At 40.2% G+C, this 19,001-nt stretch overlaps 1 protein-coding gene across 11 annotated transcripts in view; it reads right to left on the reverse strand.

Moving 5' to 3' along the window:
• The window catches only part of LOC136846484 (CAP-Gly domain-containing linker protein 1-like), a 228,030-nt gene that overhangs the window by 116,195 nt on the left and 92,834 nt on the right, over positions 1-19,001 (reverse strand). For 2 of the 11 annotated variants that reach the window (XM_067117316.1, XM_067117320.1), the window contains exon 1: positions 13,464-13,588. The exons of 6 other annotated variants lie outside the window; for them this stretch is intronic. The gene's annotated coding sequence lies outside the window, so the exon portion shown is untranslated. Of the gene's footprint in view, positions 1-13,463; positions 13,598-19,001 lie in introns of those variants that run through there. 3 more of the 11 variants (XM_067117311.1, XM_067117309.1, XM_067117313.1) reach the window with 3 other exon arrangements.

Here is a 19,001-nt window from a genome sequence, read left to right on the forward strand (position 1 = left end):
TCTTTTGACACGAATAAAGAAGAAGTTCGTCTACTGAGTGAGCAACACAACACTCACTTCGTGCAAACTTTTCAGCAGTGTTTTGTTTACATATGTGGAGTGTGAAAGTGAACTTACATGGGATACAAAGTTTCATTTGTAACAAGTAGGAGTTAGCATCTAGCCTACACTATCAGACTTGAAACCATGAAAATTCAATTCAGCTGAACGAAACAGGATTGGGGAACAACAGACTCAAAGGGTAAGCCTTAAAAAGTTCGCCACATGTAGGCTACGTCTAGGCTTTGTACACCTAGCCTAGCAAAGCTGCGGAGAAAAACACCACAGCGTTGCGAGGTTAATTCAACAACAAATAGGCTAGATAAGATTAGTGTAAGATTAAACTGCAACTTTTTGTATATCGATGCCACATCATTAAATAAACATTTGGTTGCTGGTGAATGATGTCAGAAGATTATTATGAGGAGCGTTTTGTAATAGTTTGTATATTTGTGTCTCTTCTGTAATATTACTTAAACCAGCGTTGCCATATGTACGATAAATTTCGTTCATATACGATAGTTTTTGCGAGTTCTTCCTATGGCCATATTAAGTTAGTTTGCTTTTTTAGACATTTTATCTAGATGAACAATGTGCACGATGCTCTTCCCCATGTGTACGACCTTCTCAAAAGTTGTTTGACTGTCAGAAGTTTTCTTTACCTTTTTTCAAATAAAATGAACAATTTTGAAACCACATTACATTCTTGTAATTGGCTACTGATGATTGATCTTCAACAATCACAGTTTAGAAAGTTATCCAATGCTTGATTTCTAGCCCAAATTTCATGATGCAATCTTACAAAACTTTATGGCACCAACCAGTAGTGTTTTTAGATTCCATTCGGTTTTGTTGCGAAAGGTTTTATTTTTTTAGAATTCAGGAACTGATTTCATAATCTGAGAGAATTAAACATATTTTCCGAAATATTCGATTGTGCTTTATGAACTTTACTTGCTTTATATTATACTAGGATTTCCTTCCCATATCAAGTGGCTACGGAAGTTATGACGTGATGTAATTTATGCATTCCGAACATAAACTTGTGCGTTTTAGTTGTAAGATTGACCTTCAGGCTCATAGGAAACAGGAAACACTTAGTATACGAGATAAAGACTTCTGTACTAAAATTTGGCAGTTTACCTCAGTTTAACACGATGCTATCTGTACGTGTAACTGGACAACATTTTTTAAAGCCTAACTGTACAACAATCATGTTACAGCTATTTAAGAACGCTGACGGAGAACATCCAGGGTTTGCGCTGTTATAGAGATACAATGTATATATATATATATATATATATATATATATATATATATATATATATATATATATATATATATATATATATTCACAGTATATAATATTATGGCCGTTTAGCACGAGTTTCGAGCAAACTTGACAGACAAACAAAAGAGAAAGCTTACCTTGCCTCGCTAAGTTCTGCCTGTGTTTATGACAGTTATTGGACGCAGTGACGTCAGACCTAAACTAATGCGCTGGCTACGAGGTGATCAAGTGATGGCGCCAGATCGAGTTAGAATTGCTCACCGTATTTGGGGTCGTTGAATGACCAGTAACATCGTATCTTGGCTCAATTTGTGTCAGGCATATTTCTTCTTTACAGTTTAGGTAGTAATGGTTGAAATGCAACGAGGGAAACAGTTTCAGTATAGGTTCGACACCCGACACCGGTTCTGTGATTGTAGTGGAAATTACAGGGCAAAGGTTTGCTGTTCTAATGGGTTGGTCGGTAAATTTGAAACTAACCACTCCAGGATTTTGTAGAAGTATGAAATTTGACAGCATTTGCGCCTGTGCCGGATGCAGTACAATTTCTGTTTCTAGATAGATTAGTAAGGTCATTATAGTTTTCTACTATTTTGTGAAATGACGCCCTCTCGGGTCGTTCGATTTGGCTCAATTCCGCAGGATGTGGAAACCATTGTTGTCTAATCCACCTTGGGTGTAATCAGTGGCACTGAGAGAGAGAGAGAGAGAGAGAGAGAGAGAGAGAGAGAGAGAGAGAGAGAGAGAGAGAGAGAGAATATTTCTACTCAAAGACAATAAAAATTCTTATCATCCCAGAGAGTTCTCCTGAGTAGGGCGATTTAGATAGCGTCTATCCAAATGCTTATGCAAATAGCGGGTATTTATTTCACAAGCTATAAACTTTCATAAATATCATATAAAAACTAAAACTGCTTCTACGGTTGTCTTGGGAGTAGGAAGACGTCTCCCTCACCCATTTTACCTCCATTTTTTCTAGACCGACAAATATTATTATTATATTATTATTATTATTATTATTATTATTATTATTATTATATGTTACTGTGGATGTCATCATCATTATTGTTATAGTTATTGGTATAATTGTTACTAGTCTCTTACGATTGTTCATATGTAAAGAAATCTTGACTGTGATTGTAATTAGCCTAATTTCATCATCATCTACGCCTTCAGCTCCATGTGACACCAAGGACTTCTCTGAAATTCCGCCACTCACTTTCTCACAGTCCAAGTTCCTCGTTGGGAGGGTGGTTCCGTTCTCAGCTAGCATTGCTGGCCGCGAGTTCGAATCTCCGACCAGCCAGTGAAGAATAAGAGGAATTTATTTCTGGTGATAGAAATTCATTTCTCGCTATAATGTGGTTCGGATTCCACAATAAGCTGTAGGTCCCGTTGCTAGGTAACCAATTGGTTCTTAGCCACTTAAATTAAATCTAATCCTTCGGGCCAGCCCTACCAGAGCTGTTAATCAGCTCAGTGGTCTGGTTAAACTAAGGTATACTTACGTACTTTTCTCACAGTCCTCATCCAAGTAGGTCTGGGTCTTAAACTCTTCTGGTGCCCGCTGGAGCTGACGATATCAAGTACATTTTTTTTCTTCAGGGATTGTCCGAAGGACATGTCTATCTCTGTCTTCCTTTCATCATTATCTCATCTAGGTATGAAACTCCCGTAATTACTCTCAAGGTGTCATTTGTAACGCCTGCTATAATCCTTCCTAAAACTTTATATTCTCAAATCGACAAACTCTTGTAGGCATAATTGATTTGACTGTTGAGGTTTATTGTATTATATATTTTCGTTAATATTTTGATGCATTTGAGGAATAGGTATACAGTGCCACTAATAACGGGTAACTGGTTAATTGCATACTCTACTCGGCTAGATTATGGAATCATAATCTGAAACAAGGACGCGGATAATCTCTGGAAGCGAATGGTCTTTTACTTGCTACGAATTTGTTCAGTAATCTTACACGTTTGATTTCTGCGCGTGCCCATTTTTTTTTTAGCCGAAAAAAAGCTAATTCACACACAATGACTCCTGAGTCATATGTGAATCCCTTGTACAGACAACATCTATAGAATTAGACGCTTCACACTCGTGCACAGAAGCTCATTAACGACGTGTCTGTATAAAGGCAATCCATTTTCCCCGCCGCGTCCAAACCAACCACCACCACCACCACTCAGTATTAAGTCTGTCTATCTATAAGTCTATCTAGTAAGTGCAAATGCTCATCCTAGACATTAAGGTCCTTATTTTTAAGAACTTCGTTCATCTATCCAGCTCTCTCTCTCTCTCTCTCTCTCTCTCTCTCTCTCTCTCTCTCTCTCTCAAGATATATACACATATATATAGTATATATATATAAATACACATATATAGGCTATATATACGTATATGTACATATATATACGTACATGTACAGTATATATACATATATTTATATATGTGTGTATATATATATAATATATATATGTGTGTGTGTGTATATATATATGTATGTATATATACATACATATATATACACAAACATGTTTACAAGCATACTGAGAGAGGGGGGGGCGGGAGGTGAGTCACGTGGTTGTTCCTTCAGACATACATTATGAAATGTAACTGACCATTGACATTTTATAATTTCCTTTTCAATGTTTTCAAGTTTTCTGGAGAGTCACCTGAGTTCAACGGGGATATTATAGAGTAGATTTCCATTGGTCTTGTTTAAGTTAAGGAAATGCTTTTTTTCCAAGAGGCCAAAACCTCTTGTATTGTGTTCATATCCAATAGTGAAAAATCTTTTTAAATCAAACGATATTTTTATTAAAAGTAATTCCTGGCTTAAACTTTAAGTCATATTTTGGTTTTTGGGAAGTTAGTTTTTATATTTTCCCCCCAGTGAGATTGGTTCTCGAACCAGAATCTTCCGAGACCCCAATGAGTAATTGGTTCTTAGTTTAACCAGACCACTGAGCTGATTAACAGCTCTCCAGAATCTTAGACTTATTTTACGTGGCTAAGAACCAATTGGTTACCTAGCAACGAGAACCAGCCATATCATGTTTCAGAGTAATCAATCTATCGGAGGTGAGGAGACCTGGCCGAGAACTCTACCGACTCGTCCAACGAGGAACTAACGGAGGTGCCTGACTGATCGTCCCAACCTTTCAAAAGTCACGACGCGTTTTCTTCTTCGTCTGGATTTCAAAGTGAATCAAGAGATCCCAAGCATTCCCGGGGCGAGCCTCTCCTTAAAAAGCCACTTCATTCAGGCTTGGGGCGTTGATGACAATATACCTTCCTTTTTAGTGTCCCAAAACAGAGCCTCGCCTCCTCCTTAGTCTAGAATGAGTGACATGAAGTGAAGGGGATTGAGGGGGTACGGGAGGACGGGGTAGGCAGATGATTGAGCGGGGGAGGGGTGTTTAGGGAGGACAGGTAATCCTCGGGGCAAGGATGGAGTCGGGATATTGATACTTGGATAGGAGAGGTATCCAGAGGGCTTGCCTGGGAGAAGCTAACGGCTGGGTTAAAAAGATCTCGTAAAGATCCGAATCTGAGGACACGCCCTAAATGCGCTTTTAAAGATGTGGCTCCGTCGTGCACATACGTACTAACGTGTGCGAAGACACGCCTGACGACAGCGAGCTGTCCTCCCCCTTTCTAGTTATCTCCGAAGACTTTTCAACTTCAGAGATCTGATCAAAATATACCGTACATTTTTTATATTATCCAGCTTCCTAATCGATGATAACAAGCAAAAAGTAAAAAAGAAAAAAACCTGCCGAGAGACCACAAACTCAGGTTGATGACAACACTGCGCATCAGTGCCTTTTAATTAAAGCAACAAGCAATCATAATTATCAAGAAGCACGCGAGCGTGTTTGAAGGGCAATTATCTCGACATTCGGAGCAACCGATTCCGTCTTGCCACAAAAAAAAAGTCAGAAAAACCTGAGAGTTTGGCTATTTTAAGACATTAAAGGGAGTTTGTTTTTTAAAGGTCATTATTTTTCTTTTTAAGGAAACATGAATAAATGTTGTAATGAGCACTAAAGGATACGCCATTATTTCTTGAGTCGATTTTTATTTTTTTCTCTTTAATTAAATCATATAAATAAATGTCATGGCTCCCTGTTCTTTGATAACGAAAAGATAACGAAAGAGAACATTGGTCTGCACTGAGATTCAAGTGACCAAATTTAATAAAAAAAGAAAAATGCAAAACATCTGCGCGTGAGTCAGGCTGGGTTTTCCAGCCCGAATGGAGATCCACTAAATTTAAGTTGACAGCGACACCGAAATCTCCCCATGTAACTCGCAAAAGTACATTGATCAAGTGCGATATCGCGAGACGGCGTCCTTATACGACATCAGAGATTTATCGCACGCGCGATATGCAGATGTCTCTCATAACTGGTCTGACGAAACGCGACCACAACCGCTGAATCGACTACGATCATCAGACTCGCAGTCATGTCTGATGGCAGATTCTCTGTCATTTTATTTCTCTCGGTCGATAATCTGGTTTCTTGTTTTTCTGATTTATTTGCAGTGAATAGAAACCATGCATAAAATAAAGGCTCACTGGTTCCCCAGCTGGTGTACATTGCAATGTAAGTAAGCGCTGTGTACGTTAGTTCCGCACGGTTGAGCTTCTTGCATAAATGAATGGGAGAGCGGGCAAGAGACGAGAGACTCTCTGGGTACACGAACAAGACATTGTATGGCGACGACATTATCGTCTATTAGCAAAGGGGTTCCATGACAATTAGGGGCCCTCTTATGAAGGTTGACATAGTGAAGACGAGAGGGACGGAGGGAGGTAGGAGGAGGGAGAGGAGATCGAATAACAAACACGAATCTTCTCTGACCCTGTGTTTGGGAGAGTTATTAATTTGTTACTGCCTGAATGTTCTTGTACGACTGTTTTCTTACATCGTGTAGTGATATTTCCTTATGGAATAAAATGAGGAACGGAGAAGGAACTAATGTCATGTGAATGTAGAAGGGATTCATACGAAAATGAAATAGGTAAGTATTCCAAATTTTCAAAAATTGGAAGAATTCGTTATGACAGGTACTCGCGGTAATTCTTACTTTCTTCTTTCTTAAGAATCATAGGTGAGTGCAATGTGTGTTGAGGGGTCGACGTGCAACAAATCAACGTCTTGACGATGAATATGATAGAAAACAGCTTACTGCAGTATGCATTCATGTATACATACGTATATTCGTGTGTGTGAAATTAACTTCACGAAATGAAACACTGATATAAACGTATTATATACTGTCCGGAGATCTAACCCAAACTCGTCGTCCAAAACCGCAATGTGTCCGATTTGCACCGAGAGCATTAGCATTCATGATGGGATTCCTCGAGAAATTCGGCCCCTCTCTCACTCTAAAAGGCAAATTACCCGACACTAAACGCCCTTGTACACAAACACACGCGCTTCCTGGAAATTCTGGTCGAATTCGACTAGATGTCATTTGGAGTTTTCTTGTTTTCCCTCATGGTCCTTCTGTTTTCGAGCTTAGAACTTCAGCATAGTGTTACCTGAGAGAGAGAGAGAGAGAGAGAGAGAGAGAGAGAGAGAGAGAGAGAGAGAACGCTATTAACAATTATACTTTATACGTGTTACTTCCGATTACGAAGAGTCATTTTGAAATCCTGTAATGCCTTTTGTGTTATTTATCATTCGAAGCTCTTATGAGAAACGCCATGCAAAATTTTCCATGAGAGAGAGAGAGAGAGAGAGAGAGAGAGAGAGAGAGAGAGAGAGAGAGAGAGAGAGAGAGAGAGAGAGAGAATTTCTCAATCCTAAGCCAAGGATTTTCTCAGGGAAAATCCAAACAAAAATAAATTTAGGCGTGACCTAAAAATACGGTACGTAGAATCTGACGTCATTCGCCGTGTTTCGGCTATGACGTCATTTTCGATACACACTTGCGTCGACATCCGAATTAAACAAAAGGCGTTGAGTAACATCTTGTTTGCCTTCGATGACCTCACACTTTGGGGAGGAGGCAAATGAAACAAATTAAGATATGCGCGAAATCTAGTGAGGAAAAATGATTTAACCGTATCTTTATAATATATTGTCACGGTGCCAAGATCAAAGTTTATAGCCAGGGTGAAAAGTAAACAAACAAAGTGATTTGCGACGAACAGTTCACCAGCAATCAACGAATTGCATGTTGCAACAGCAAGCATTTCCTCGCTGTCCCCGGACGCCTTATGTGGACGATCTGAATATGTATGAATTTCATGTCAGAACGAAGTGGAAGCAAACTCAGTTACGTTATCAGCGAAGGATCAGTTTGCAGGTGTCAAAACCTGGTGGGTTGTATTCGCTTTCATTTCCGAACGCCTCATTTGAAGGCTATTGATATGCCACCTATTCGCTCGGCATAAAGTAACTGAGACATAGAAGGTTTGCAGTGAGGAATTCATAAACTCTACATGCAAGAGAGCCCCTTACGCCAGAACAAATATAGATTACGTGGTTCATACCAACATGTAAATATTGTTCAGCCTCGGGTCCCGGAGAATTAGTCATCGTCTATAAAAGCTCTTGCTCTTGGGCATTTGTCATCCACATATGTTTTGATTAGACGAAAAAAATAAGTTGCATCAACAAAGTCGTGGAATTAATTGTGTACAGTGGTCAGGGGTGAAGCGGATATGACATATCAAGAGTTGCTGTGCTTAAATGGTCTTGAAGTAAAAGAAGAAGAAGAAGAAGAAGAAGAAGAAGAAGAAGAAACTCTAAAACTCAAAGTATGATAGTCGATCCAGAACACCTTTGCCTTTGTATCCTGATTTATATTAACATGGTACAGGTTTAAAAGTCAGTGACTTTTGAGATCGTAGGTGTAACATTTTGACAAGATATTGACTTTTGAGAAGCATATACGTAATTTTGCTTCCTCTGCTTCTCAGAAAGTTGGTATTTTGTCGAAATGGTTCCGAATGTTTTTGGATGAAGCTATTACGTCCAAGTGTTTTAACTTCTTCCTTTTTTTATTGTTCTCCATTGTGGTCTTCCGGTGCTGCCACTCTTCTTAAACTCTTGGATAGAGTTATGCCATCAGTGAAGTTTATTTTGCCAACTCTTAATGTTGACTTGTGGCTTAGATGTAAAACGAGCTCATTATGTTTGTTGAATAAAATGTACTGCAACGACAAACATCGGTTTCACTCGTCTTTACCTGACCTAGCTGATTTTGCTCGCAACACGAGGCAGGCTGCTAGTGTGACGTTTTCTAGCATCAGGATTATCTTGGCTACAGCTACGTTGTAGCATAGTTTGCCTAGTGCAGTTGTGGACTCTTCTGAGAGAAGGCTGTGGTACTTGCAGCAGTGGAAGACAAGAAAACAAAGACCATACGAAGAAAGAGGACGAACAAAGAATTAATGAAAGAAATAAGGTGAACGAGTCCAGCTTTCACGAATAAACTGGAGATAAGAGATGAAATGCGAAGGGGCCATGAATGGATTGACCTGAAAGTGGGCGTAACAGCAACGTGTGGCCCGAGGTATATCAGTTATGACGTCATTTGAAATACCTGAGACGTGATTCACGGCTTCATTTTCCAGAGGTGAGGTTACCTGGGCAACATCCCGAGTTGGGGATGAGGTCGATAAGTCACTTTTAAAAGTGTCGTGATGAAAATATTTTTTCAAAGATTGACGAAGTTTTTTTTTTTTTATGAAGACTGATTTTGAAAGAAAGATAATGCAATTTTCCATAAATTTCACATTATAATTCTTTTTAATCTGTTGATAATATTAAAAGCAACGACAGAAAAATAAGCCAGCTCAGAGAGAGAGAGAGAGAGAGAGAGAGAGAGAGAGAGAGAGAGAGAGAGAGAGAGAGAGAGAGAGATCTGACTTCTGAATCTGTTCTGTGTCATGTCACAAGTAAAATTATTACGTGCTGTATATGAAAACTCCCAGGTCCGGTTTACATCCAATTAATGCTCTCCGTTGGTTATTGACCCAAGAATTCTTTCCCTTAACCACTGCTTTTGTTCGTATGTTAACATTTGACCCTCAGATTCTGGGGAAGGGTTCGCTGAGCGGGCAGGGTGAACATGAACAGACTTTGTGAGACTCTTATTTATTTAACTCCTTCTTCTTCTTCTTCTCCTTCTTTTTCTTCTTCTTCTTCTTCTTCTTCTTCTTCTTCTTCTTCTTCTTCTTCTTCTTCTTCTTCTTGTCTTTTGCGAGAGAGAGTTCTTCGAAGGGCGTAAAGACGTAAGAGATCTTGCTTGCTCCAAGGATTTAGTTTATATGAAGTATCAAATGACTCCTGATTCTTCTTCATGCTTTTCCGTGTCTCGAGTGAAAGCAGCTGATGTTTTCAGCAATTTGGTGTTTCGGGTACAGTCGGGAATTGGAGAAACTTTAAATAATAGAAGGTGGAGTGAAGGTGACTCTATAACTTTCTCACCAGACGCCAGGCGAGCTAGAAGTCCCTGACTCCCTCCAGCCACTGACGGTTCTCAGAATAAACTTTATCTCTTCATTTTGATTCAGCTACCGCAGTCGTCAACCGCAGATTGTCATTACTTTATAGTTTATTTAATTGACTGAAGCGATGCTCAGCATAGGATTGAAGTGATGGAATCGTATTTGATGCGCTTAATGAGAATGTCAGTGACCGTAACTGTGGTAAGGCAAGTAAATAATAGCTGATATCTTTTGTCGATTCAAGTATTTATAGAGAGTACAAGGTATTCATATTAAAACATCGTGCTGTGATGACGGTAAGGATGATAAAGCTATAAGCATGTTAATCAGTTACGGTAGTCTCTGTCTGTGCATAGTTATAAATGGATATTTTCTTTGCATGAGGCACAAATTTAACCACGATTTTATCCATATACTGCATATACAGTATATATATATATATATATATATATATATATATATATATATATATATATGTGTGTGTGTGTGTGTGTGTGTGTGTGTGTGTGTGTGTGTGTGTATGTGCGTGTATGTGCATACATGTTTGTATGTGTATATAGAGAGAGAGGGAGACGAAAGCTATACATAGAGACATAATATTTTTCCTTCATGAAAAGAAGAGACCGATCATAATAGAATATGACAACCGATGATAATGAAGCTAACGACCGCAGTAACCGTGACAGATGGGAGAGAGATGAAATTCCTGCAGGTAAGACAAGCGTCTTCACTCACCCATGAAGCAGGTGGTCTTCAAACGGTCGCTCATCATTTTGATTTATTCCATTTTCAAAAGGGCCGTCGAACGCTTGTTTGGTTAACGCTAAGCTTTATCTGTTTACTTATTTATTTCGTGTGTGCGTGTGTTTGTGTGTGTGTGTTCGCGTGTTTGTGTGTGTCAGTGTGTCTATTTGAAAGAAGGTAGACAGGTAACCGAAAGCATTGTCTAGCTTAGGTCTAATGGACAGAAGGGTAAATATGCGAGACTTTCATTTAGATCTAAAGTAATAGAGGAACAAAGGAAAGGATATAATTAAGACTACTAGAAATAAAGTTAAAATGAAGAATCATTTAATTTAGATACAAAGGAATAGAGTTCAGTTCGGGAGGCAATTGATTGAGACCTAAAGGAATGGTGTGAAATTTTATAAGTAAATTCAGGCCGAAAGGAATAAGGTATAGTTCGGGAAGTAGTTCATTGGGACCCAAAGGAAAATTGTAAAATTGATGAAGAATTCAAGTTGGACCCAAAGGACAATAGTGTAGAATGAGGATATATTCCATTTAGATCTCGAAGAAAGAATGGAAAAGAAAGGATGGTGTTTAGCACAAACTCACAGGAAAACAGAGAAAGAGGATGAATATCCTATTTTGACTCAGAGTAAATTAGGAAGGACATTCGGGAAGCTTCCAGCCTCTGCATAGCAACACGCCTATGCCGAAGCCTCATCAGCAACACGTCAGCAACCGAATGTATTGTTTATTTGCTTATACCCTGGCAAGACCTGCGTTGTGCATGACTTCCCAGGACCTTTGCACCTCATCGGTAATTGAATGCCTGCGTGCTCTTGCTTGCGTGGGCTAAATGCATGCATAACGACCAATTTACACGCATGACTACGTTATGCGCGCATAATATGAATATGAGATCTACTCAGATATCAACACGCTGCTTTAATGTACCATAACTCTTACTGCTCCCACATATATGGCAAAGCATTTCTGCTTGCAGGGCGTACTTGCGTTGAAAATCATATTTCATGGTTGATTGAATAATAAAAATGATAATAAAGTTTCTGTTAACGAATGAGACAAGCCTTTTGTACTACTTCGAGATTATTTATTCTAACACGAGTCGCAAAGATTCCAGGAAGTTTCCAGACATCCTCCAGTTTCCAAAATCACGCAGCTATTTCCGGAGCGAGTTCCAGAAGGCAAGTGACACATTGGGCACCGGGTACTTGGGTCCAGGGCGCATTTGAGAGTGGAAGTCACCATCATTGGCGCCTCCATCTGTTATATGTGCTTCGTCTTAGGATGACAGTCGACGATCTTGCCCAAGTTCGTTCCGCCACACACTAACGAGACCCCATGACGCATGCGTAATATCACAACGACGTTTGATTATTCAGAATCAACCTTCCTCCCCCTCAAACCCCCGTTCCTTTTACCATCAATCGCACGTCTTTGATCAAAAGTACCGCTCTCTCTCTCTCTCTCTCTCTCTCTCTCTCTCTCTCTCTCTCTCTCTCTCTCATTGGTTTCTAAGCACAAATTATATCGCTCTCGGCTCGCAAGCAAGTATCCTCGTGTTCGATCCATGAATCAGACGAGGAAAGGAATTGAATTTGAGTTTTCTTATAAAATACGCTTTCGTTTTTACTCTAAGCAGCGAATTATTTACCAGGTTGTAAGTAAACTGTTGTGGGTTACGGCCAGGGTGAGACTAGAGAGAAAGAGAAAGAGAAAAGTGATAGTCGTGAATCATCAGTTTCTTAAAAATTTTTCTACTATTTATCGTGTTGTCTCCATCAGTCCGTCTCTTGTCTGCCTCTTTTTGTTTTTTTATTGTGGCCTGTCAGTGTTCGTCAGCTAAATTATGAGTGCTTTTCTGTTCACTTTTATGTTTTTTCATTTGATAATTTATTCATGTGTCTCTTCATTCTTCCTTTCACATTTGCATCATTCTGCCTTGTCAAGGTATCTGTGATTTTCCTTGCTTTCCTCCGCAGATTAATTACCTTTCATATTCTTTCTTCTTTTACCTGTCGCATCTTTCTTTTGTCTCCCCGTCCGCCAGCCAAACTATCTGTACCTTTCTGTACGTGTCTCTTAGTCCTTGCTTTCGTCTGACAGCCAGCCTTCCAGTATCTGTTTATCTGTTTATTCTTACTTTCGCCTGAACGTCAGACTGTGTGTCTCTGTTACTTACTGTCTATTTGTGTCGCGTCTTTATCTCTGTAACTTTCAGTCTACCGTCTCTGTAACTTTCAGTCTACCGTCTCTGTAACTTTCAGTCTGCCGTCTCGCCTCCCTGTTTAGTAAAACGCCCGAGACGGAAAGGGGACACGAAAGACAGCCCATTGACCCTCATTAGGGTAATGCCAAGCGAATGGTGGATCTGAAAGCTCGGGCACTTCTTGGGAAGGAGTGTCGGACCTCGTCGTTATTCAGGACAAGGCTTGCAGTGCCCGTCATCTCTTAGGGTCTTAGTCATGGGGAATGCGCATGTGTCCGTTTTTATGAGATGTTTGTCTGTTTTGTTTAATTTCCATATTATAAAAATGCGTTAAACATGGTGTGCGAAATACACTGTATGTTTTAAACTTTATCATATAAATATTTCTTCTTGAAAGTGACATAACAGTTATTAAAACTCGGGAAACTTTTTAGTGGTCAAGCACGTTCTTCATTAGGGGTTCAGAGATAACAAATGATGCCAGACGAGCATAAAACAAGAAAGCACTGTATTAACTGTGATCAATTAACAAAAACAAAGTTACCTAAAAAAAATAGTAGCCCTTGTAAACTTTTTTTTCACATTTAATGTAACAATTGATCAAAATCGTGTTGAAGTCTCTCGATTGTCTCGTATATTTTCGATATATAGTCGTATCGGCCACAAGAACGAGCAGGTAAGTGCCAACTCACCTGAAGGAGGACATCTGCCGAGGCGGAGACTTAAAAGTCACCGGACACCACTCGAGCAATTCAGGTGTGACCACCAACCAACAGCTTGGTCACACTTTTCAAACTAACTTTATCAACACCAACGAACCGACTGAGCTTCAGAAGGAGGAGGGTCCAGTCGCGTCCCTTGTGGGATACCCTCCTGGTCCCGGGATACCCTCCCACCACAGCAACCCCCCATGACACTTCTTGGCTGATCTGAGTAAGAGCAGAGGAGTACCAGGAAGAGGAGGGCATGGACGTGGGGCAGTAGCATGGTGGAGGAGGGATGGATCTGGCAGGGGCACTGAGACCTCCCACAAGGAGGAGGAGGAGGAGGAAGGGGAGGGAGAGGGGCATGTGTAGGTGGTAAGGAACGAACCAAGGGCGGAGCCCTCGATCCAGGACACAGGGCATCATCGGGGAGGGGCAACTCCTATATGATGGCAGCGAAGGTATGCAAGTATGGGATGTGTGGGTACTGCCATGTGTAGGTAGGCGCGTGTCCATGTGTGTGCAGGAGTGTGGACAGATTCCAAGAACAATCCAGAAAGCCACTTTCTGTGGGAGTTAGTACAATTAAGGCACCGATTTGTTGTTTCCTTTTCTAGCACTGCAGCTTTTTATTTAGAAAAAGGTTTCCAGCGGGATATGGGAAAAATTGGTTGTATCCCAATGAAATGAAATGTATTATGAAAATCTGTGCAAAGCCTAAAAGCCCTGTGCTGTTGTCCATCTGAACACACACGATATCACATTACTGACTAAATTCACATGATATATTGACGAATGGTTTGAATATCTTCATTAACTTAGCAGGGTCTTAATTACATATCTGAACCGTGCTAACTGACGTTTGAAGTGAAAATAGAAAAGATTTTGAAATATTTTTGAAAAGTACAATTGCCGGATTCGTAGTATATTTTCGTGAAGAGCAAAAGATGGGTTTACAAACATTAGGAGGCCACGAATAACCGAGGCGAATAAGCGAGTTATCTTAATTTCGATGAGAAAGAGCGAATTATTCACTTGGTCTTGTCAAGAGGAGCATCCTGGACTACCTGACTGACTTACTGGATGATTAAACTGGCGGCTGAACGGCATCATACGATGTTGGACTTCATCATTTCACGGAAAAGATGAACGTTCGATTTGTTGAGTTTCTGCAGACCCTAACCACAAAATTATACATATACGTTCATATGTTTTTTTTCTCCGAACGACACCGAAGGTAATAAAATAAAACTTGTTCTAAGAACTGGCCGTAACAAGAAGATAAAAAAAAAAAGTGCACAGGAAAATGGTAGTGACGGATGAACTCGCCATTATCCAAAAAAGGCTTCATTGAAGGACGGGGTTTAAACTGAAGAAGATTACTGTATTACGGAAAAAAAAAATCCACGGTGCCATTAACTGCCTCTGATTTCTTCTTACTTTCTTTAATGATTAGGGTCGTGGTGGCCAAGTTGGTTTCTCCTGGCCCTCATAGTGCGGTGGTCCTTGGTTCAAGCCCCGCTCAAGGCCTGATAGATTTCACTGGCATCGCCTGCTCTGTGAACTAGGAGTTCTTCGTTGGGCGAGTCGGTAGAGTTCTCGGCTAGCACTCTGCTAGAACCGAGTTCGAGTCTTCGGCCGGCCAATGAAGAATCAGAGGAATTTATTTCTGGTGATAGAAATTCATTTCTTGGTATAATGTGGTCCGGATTCCACAATAAGCTGTAGGTCCCGTGGTTCTTAGCCACGTAAAATAAGTCTAATCCTTCGGGCCAGCTCTCCTAGGGCTGGAACTAGGGATGGAGGTTTTGGGGAGCAAAACACTGCTTGGTTCCCTCTGGCCCTATCTTGGGTGGATTGGGGCTTGGACGATGATTATATGTATACATTTGGTCTGTAGGGCATTTTGCGACGGCACCTTATTCAAAGGGTAAAGTTACTCAAGAATAAGTCAGCAGTTACATCGAAGAAAATCTTCATTCAGAATAATAACATCTGAGTTTATTTCACCTCTCAGTTAACTTCAAATTTCCAAAAATCTTATATTTCCCCTTTTTATTTTTACCTTACATAAACCACTGGTATTTCGTTGGAAAAATTACGCGATGATTAGTTATTTATTTACTCTAACATGGTTAACTGCAATATTTATTAGGAAAGAAGGCTGTTTCCTTGAAGATCCATTACCCGTATAAACCTATAATAAATAATCACGAATAAATAACATAAATTCGAGCGTTCTTCTGAACATGCCTTTGAGCACAACAAACGATACCATCCTTTTCGTAGATCTATAATGCAGAGTACTTAATATAAGTTCCAGCAAGTTTTGCAACTTGAGTCGCTTATTTAAAAAGAAAATAGAATCCGCCCCGCCTATTCCAGTGTGTTCGGTTAAGCAAATTTCTAAGGGATCGGAAACTTTATTGCACGCTTTCCGCAACACTTCCAAAAAGGATGAGATCTGGCCGTAAGCCCAGGCACAAAAAATGAAAAAGAAAAATAAATAAAATTCAGCTCGTCTTTCTTTCTAAAGTCTGTGTTTTGGAGAGACTAACCGCCGTCTGCGCCGCAGCGTTTTTGGGAAAACAAACGAAGCCTTTGATGCGTCTAAAAAAGGAAAGCGAATCAAAGAGGATTCAGAGAATAAGGCTTATATATTGTAGCTGTTTATTTTCACACCTTGCCAACCAGAGGGAAACTTCTAGGAAGGAATAAATGATCATCTGAGACACGAAACATGAAACTCTCCGTAATTTAATTTTATGTCGAGTTGGTCGCATGAGCGACAAGGTCTTGTAAGCAGACATTGTTCGCAGTCATCAAATGATCATCATATTTCGTCGTTTTTGAAGACAAGAGAGGGTGTTATCAAGTGTTGCTTTAAACAGATGATCACCAGTTGAGTAAAGAGAGGATACGAAGTTTGCGAGAGAGAGAGAGAGAGAGAGAGAGAGAGAGAGAGAGAGAGAGAGAGAGAGAGAGAGAGGACAAAAGCAAAGGCATATTTGGATATCTGCGATCCCATAATCTTTTTTGAGCGGTCTGGGTGGAGCCGTGTGAGCGTGAAACAAATGGAGTGATAGTATAAGTAGCTCTCCTTTACACTGAAACAGAGCCACCAGGACCAGTAATAATTAACCACGGCGCTGAAACAGTGTGTGGGAGATCGAGTTCAGTTAGAACTTGAGGGGTGACTTTGTATCGTGAGGGAAGGCGGGCCTGTTTATGTGCTGAGGTAAGATCGTTTTGACAAGCCTCTTTAGGTCGTCCGCACTTAAGTAAAGATGAAATTGGTTTAGAAACAGTCCTGTCTAAACCTTTAAAGTATGTTGCAAATTCAGTCCAATCGAACATCTAACGCTGATGCAAATTTAACGTTGAATCTTTCAATGGCTGAATTTCTCACCTGGGCATTTTTTCAAACTGCTTAAAGAGATTCAACCCTCCTTGTTCTCAAATTAAAAATTGGAAAATTTCCTTCCGTAGTTCTCTATGAAGAAGAATCAAAACCTATCGTTTTATATGGTTTCTTTTGTACGTTAAACCAATCTCTTCCGTAGGGGTTAGTGCCGTCAGTGCATCTCACACGGTGCATTGTAGGCATTATTTAAGGTTCTTTGCAGCGTCCCTTCGGGCCTTGGCTGCAACCCATTTCATACCTTTTACTGTAACTCCCTTCATATTCTCTTTCTTCCATCTTAATATCCAGTCTCTCCCAACCCTCTCCTAATAGTGCAACTGCGAGGTTTTCCTCCTGTTACACCTTTCAAGCCTTTTTACAGTCAGTTTCCGTTTCAGCGCCAAATGACCTCATAGGTCCCAGCGCTTGGTCTTTGACTTTAATTCTATCCTCTGTTCTGTTCTATTAAACCCACATCTTCCGGTTTGTTAGCGATCGCTTCTTTATCATTTCCTTTGTGGCGGTCAGTTTGGATATTCGTTTTGAGAACTGCTCCGACGATTACCGCTATACTGCCGCTCCCAAATCCCAAACTCGGTACGTTTATCTGAAATCGACATATAAATAAATGTATGCCCGAGCGGTTTTGCTCAACACACTGATCGCAAGTTCTTCGAATCTCACCTTCGGAGAGTTCAGGTTTCTTCATTTGTCCTTCATTTCGATTTAAAGTCGTGATGTGACAAGCGGATCCGAAGCGTGAAGAAATCGAAAAGCTAATAGGTCACACCTATACACACACACACACACACACACACACACACACACACACACACATATATATATATATATATATATATATATATATATATATATATATACATACATACATACATACATACATACATACATACATACATACATACACACAATCTTCTTATGATAGAAATTGTTCATCTTAATCGTAGCATTTCTGATAAATATACGTCATTAATTAAAACACAGAATTAATAAAAACAAAAATCGAAGGATTTATCCATGAATGGACTTCACCGCACTTGTCAACATTTATCAACTTGAGGTTGTGAGTGGCAACCAAAGTACCAGGACTAATGAGAGTACCAGCTGAACTATGTCAGCGATATGATAGCTTTAACGAAGATTCGAATAGAAGCTACGCTTGTAAAGTCTTCTCGACTGGAACGATTTCTTGCCTCATTCAACATTCAAGGGGCAGATACGTAGGCGCAAGCGCGAACTTCTTTTCTGTATCTAGTTGTCGGTTGTTTGCGCCGCTGGTTTCTGGAACTGAGTCGGTCAAACTTGGGTTTACTCGGTCCGAAGTCTGACGGTAACATTAAGTAATAAATGCAATCGAGTTTTTTTATGCAGCGTATAATGCTGTATGAAACTCTCAGCCACGGCCCATGAAACTCAGCTGCGGCCCATGAAATTTTTAGCCTCGGCCCGGTGGTGGCCTGCGTTGTTGGCATCTATAGCGGTGCCAGACGCACGATCATGACCAACTTTAACCTTAAATAAAATAAAAACTACTGAGACTAGAGGGCTGCAATTTGGTATGTCTGATGATTGGAGGCTGGATGACCAACATACCAATTTGCAGTCCTCTAGCCTTTGTAGCTTTTAAGATCTGAGGGCGGACAGAAAAAGTGCGGACGTACAGACAAATAGCCTTGTCAATAGTTTACTTTTATAGAAAACTAAAATGGCCACTGAACTTGCTCATCATGTGGAATCTATGATTTTTCCTTAAAGGGAAGATGATTAAGAGAATAGTGAAAAAAGAAGGGACAGATTTAAGTAATATTTGGAAGGCAGTAGGAGTTTTTTCCTCTCCCCTTAACAAAAGCGAAGAGTACTGTATCCGTTGTACAATCTGGGTTGAGGAGGGGGGGAAGTGTGGCGCGATTGTTAGGTCAGCGAGGAGTATGCCTTTGATGACTACCGAAATGGAGGTCATTGGGGGCGTTCAAAAGAGCGGTTGGGCCTGTTCCGATCTTATCTCTCCCACTGAGAGCTTTTTCTTACCGTTCCACTCTGTAACCATAGTCTGTTGTACATAGTCCTTCAAAAACTAACTTCTAGCACAGCAGCGACATTTA

This window comes from Macrobrachium rosenbergii, chromosome 15 (assembly GCF_040412425.1).
Source record: "Macrobrachium rosenbergii isolate ZJJX-2024 chromosome 15, ASM4041242v1, whole genome shotgun sequence".
Lineage (NCBI taxonomy): Eukaryota > Metazoa > Arthropoda > Malacostraca > Decapoda > Palaemonidae > Macrobrachium > Macrobrachium rosenbergii.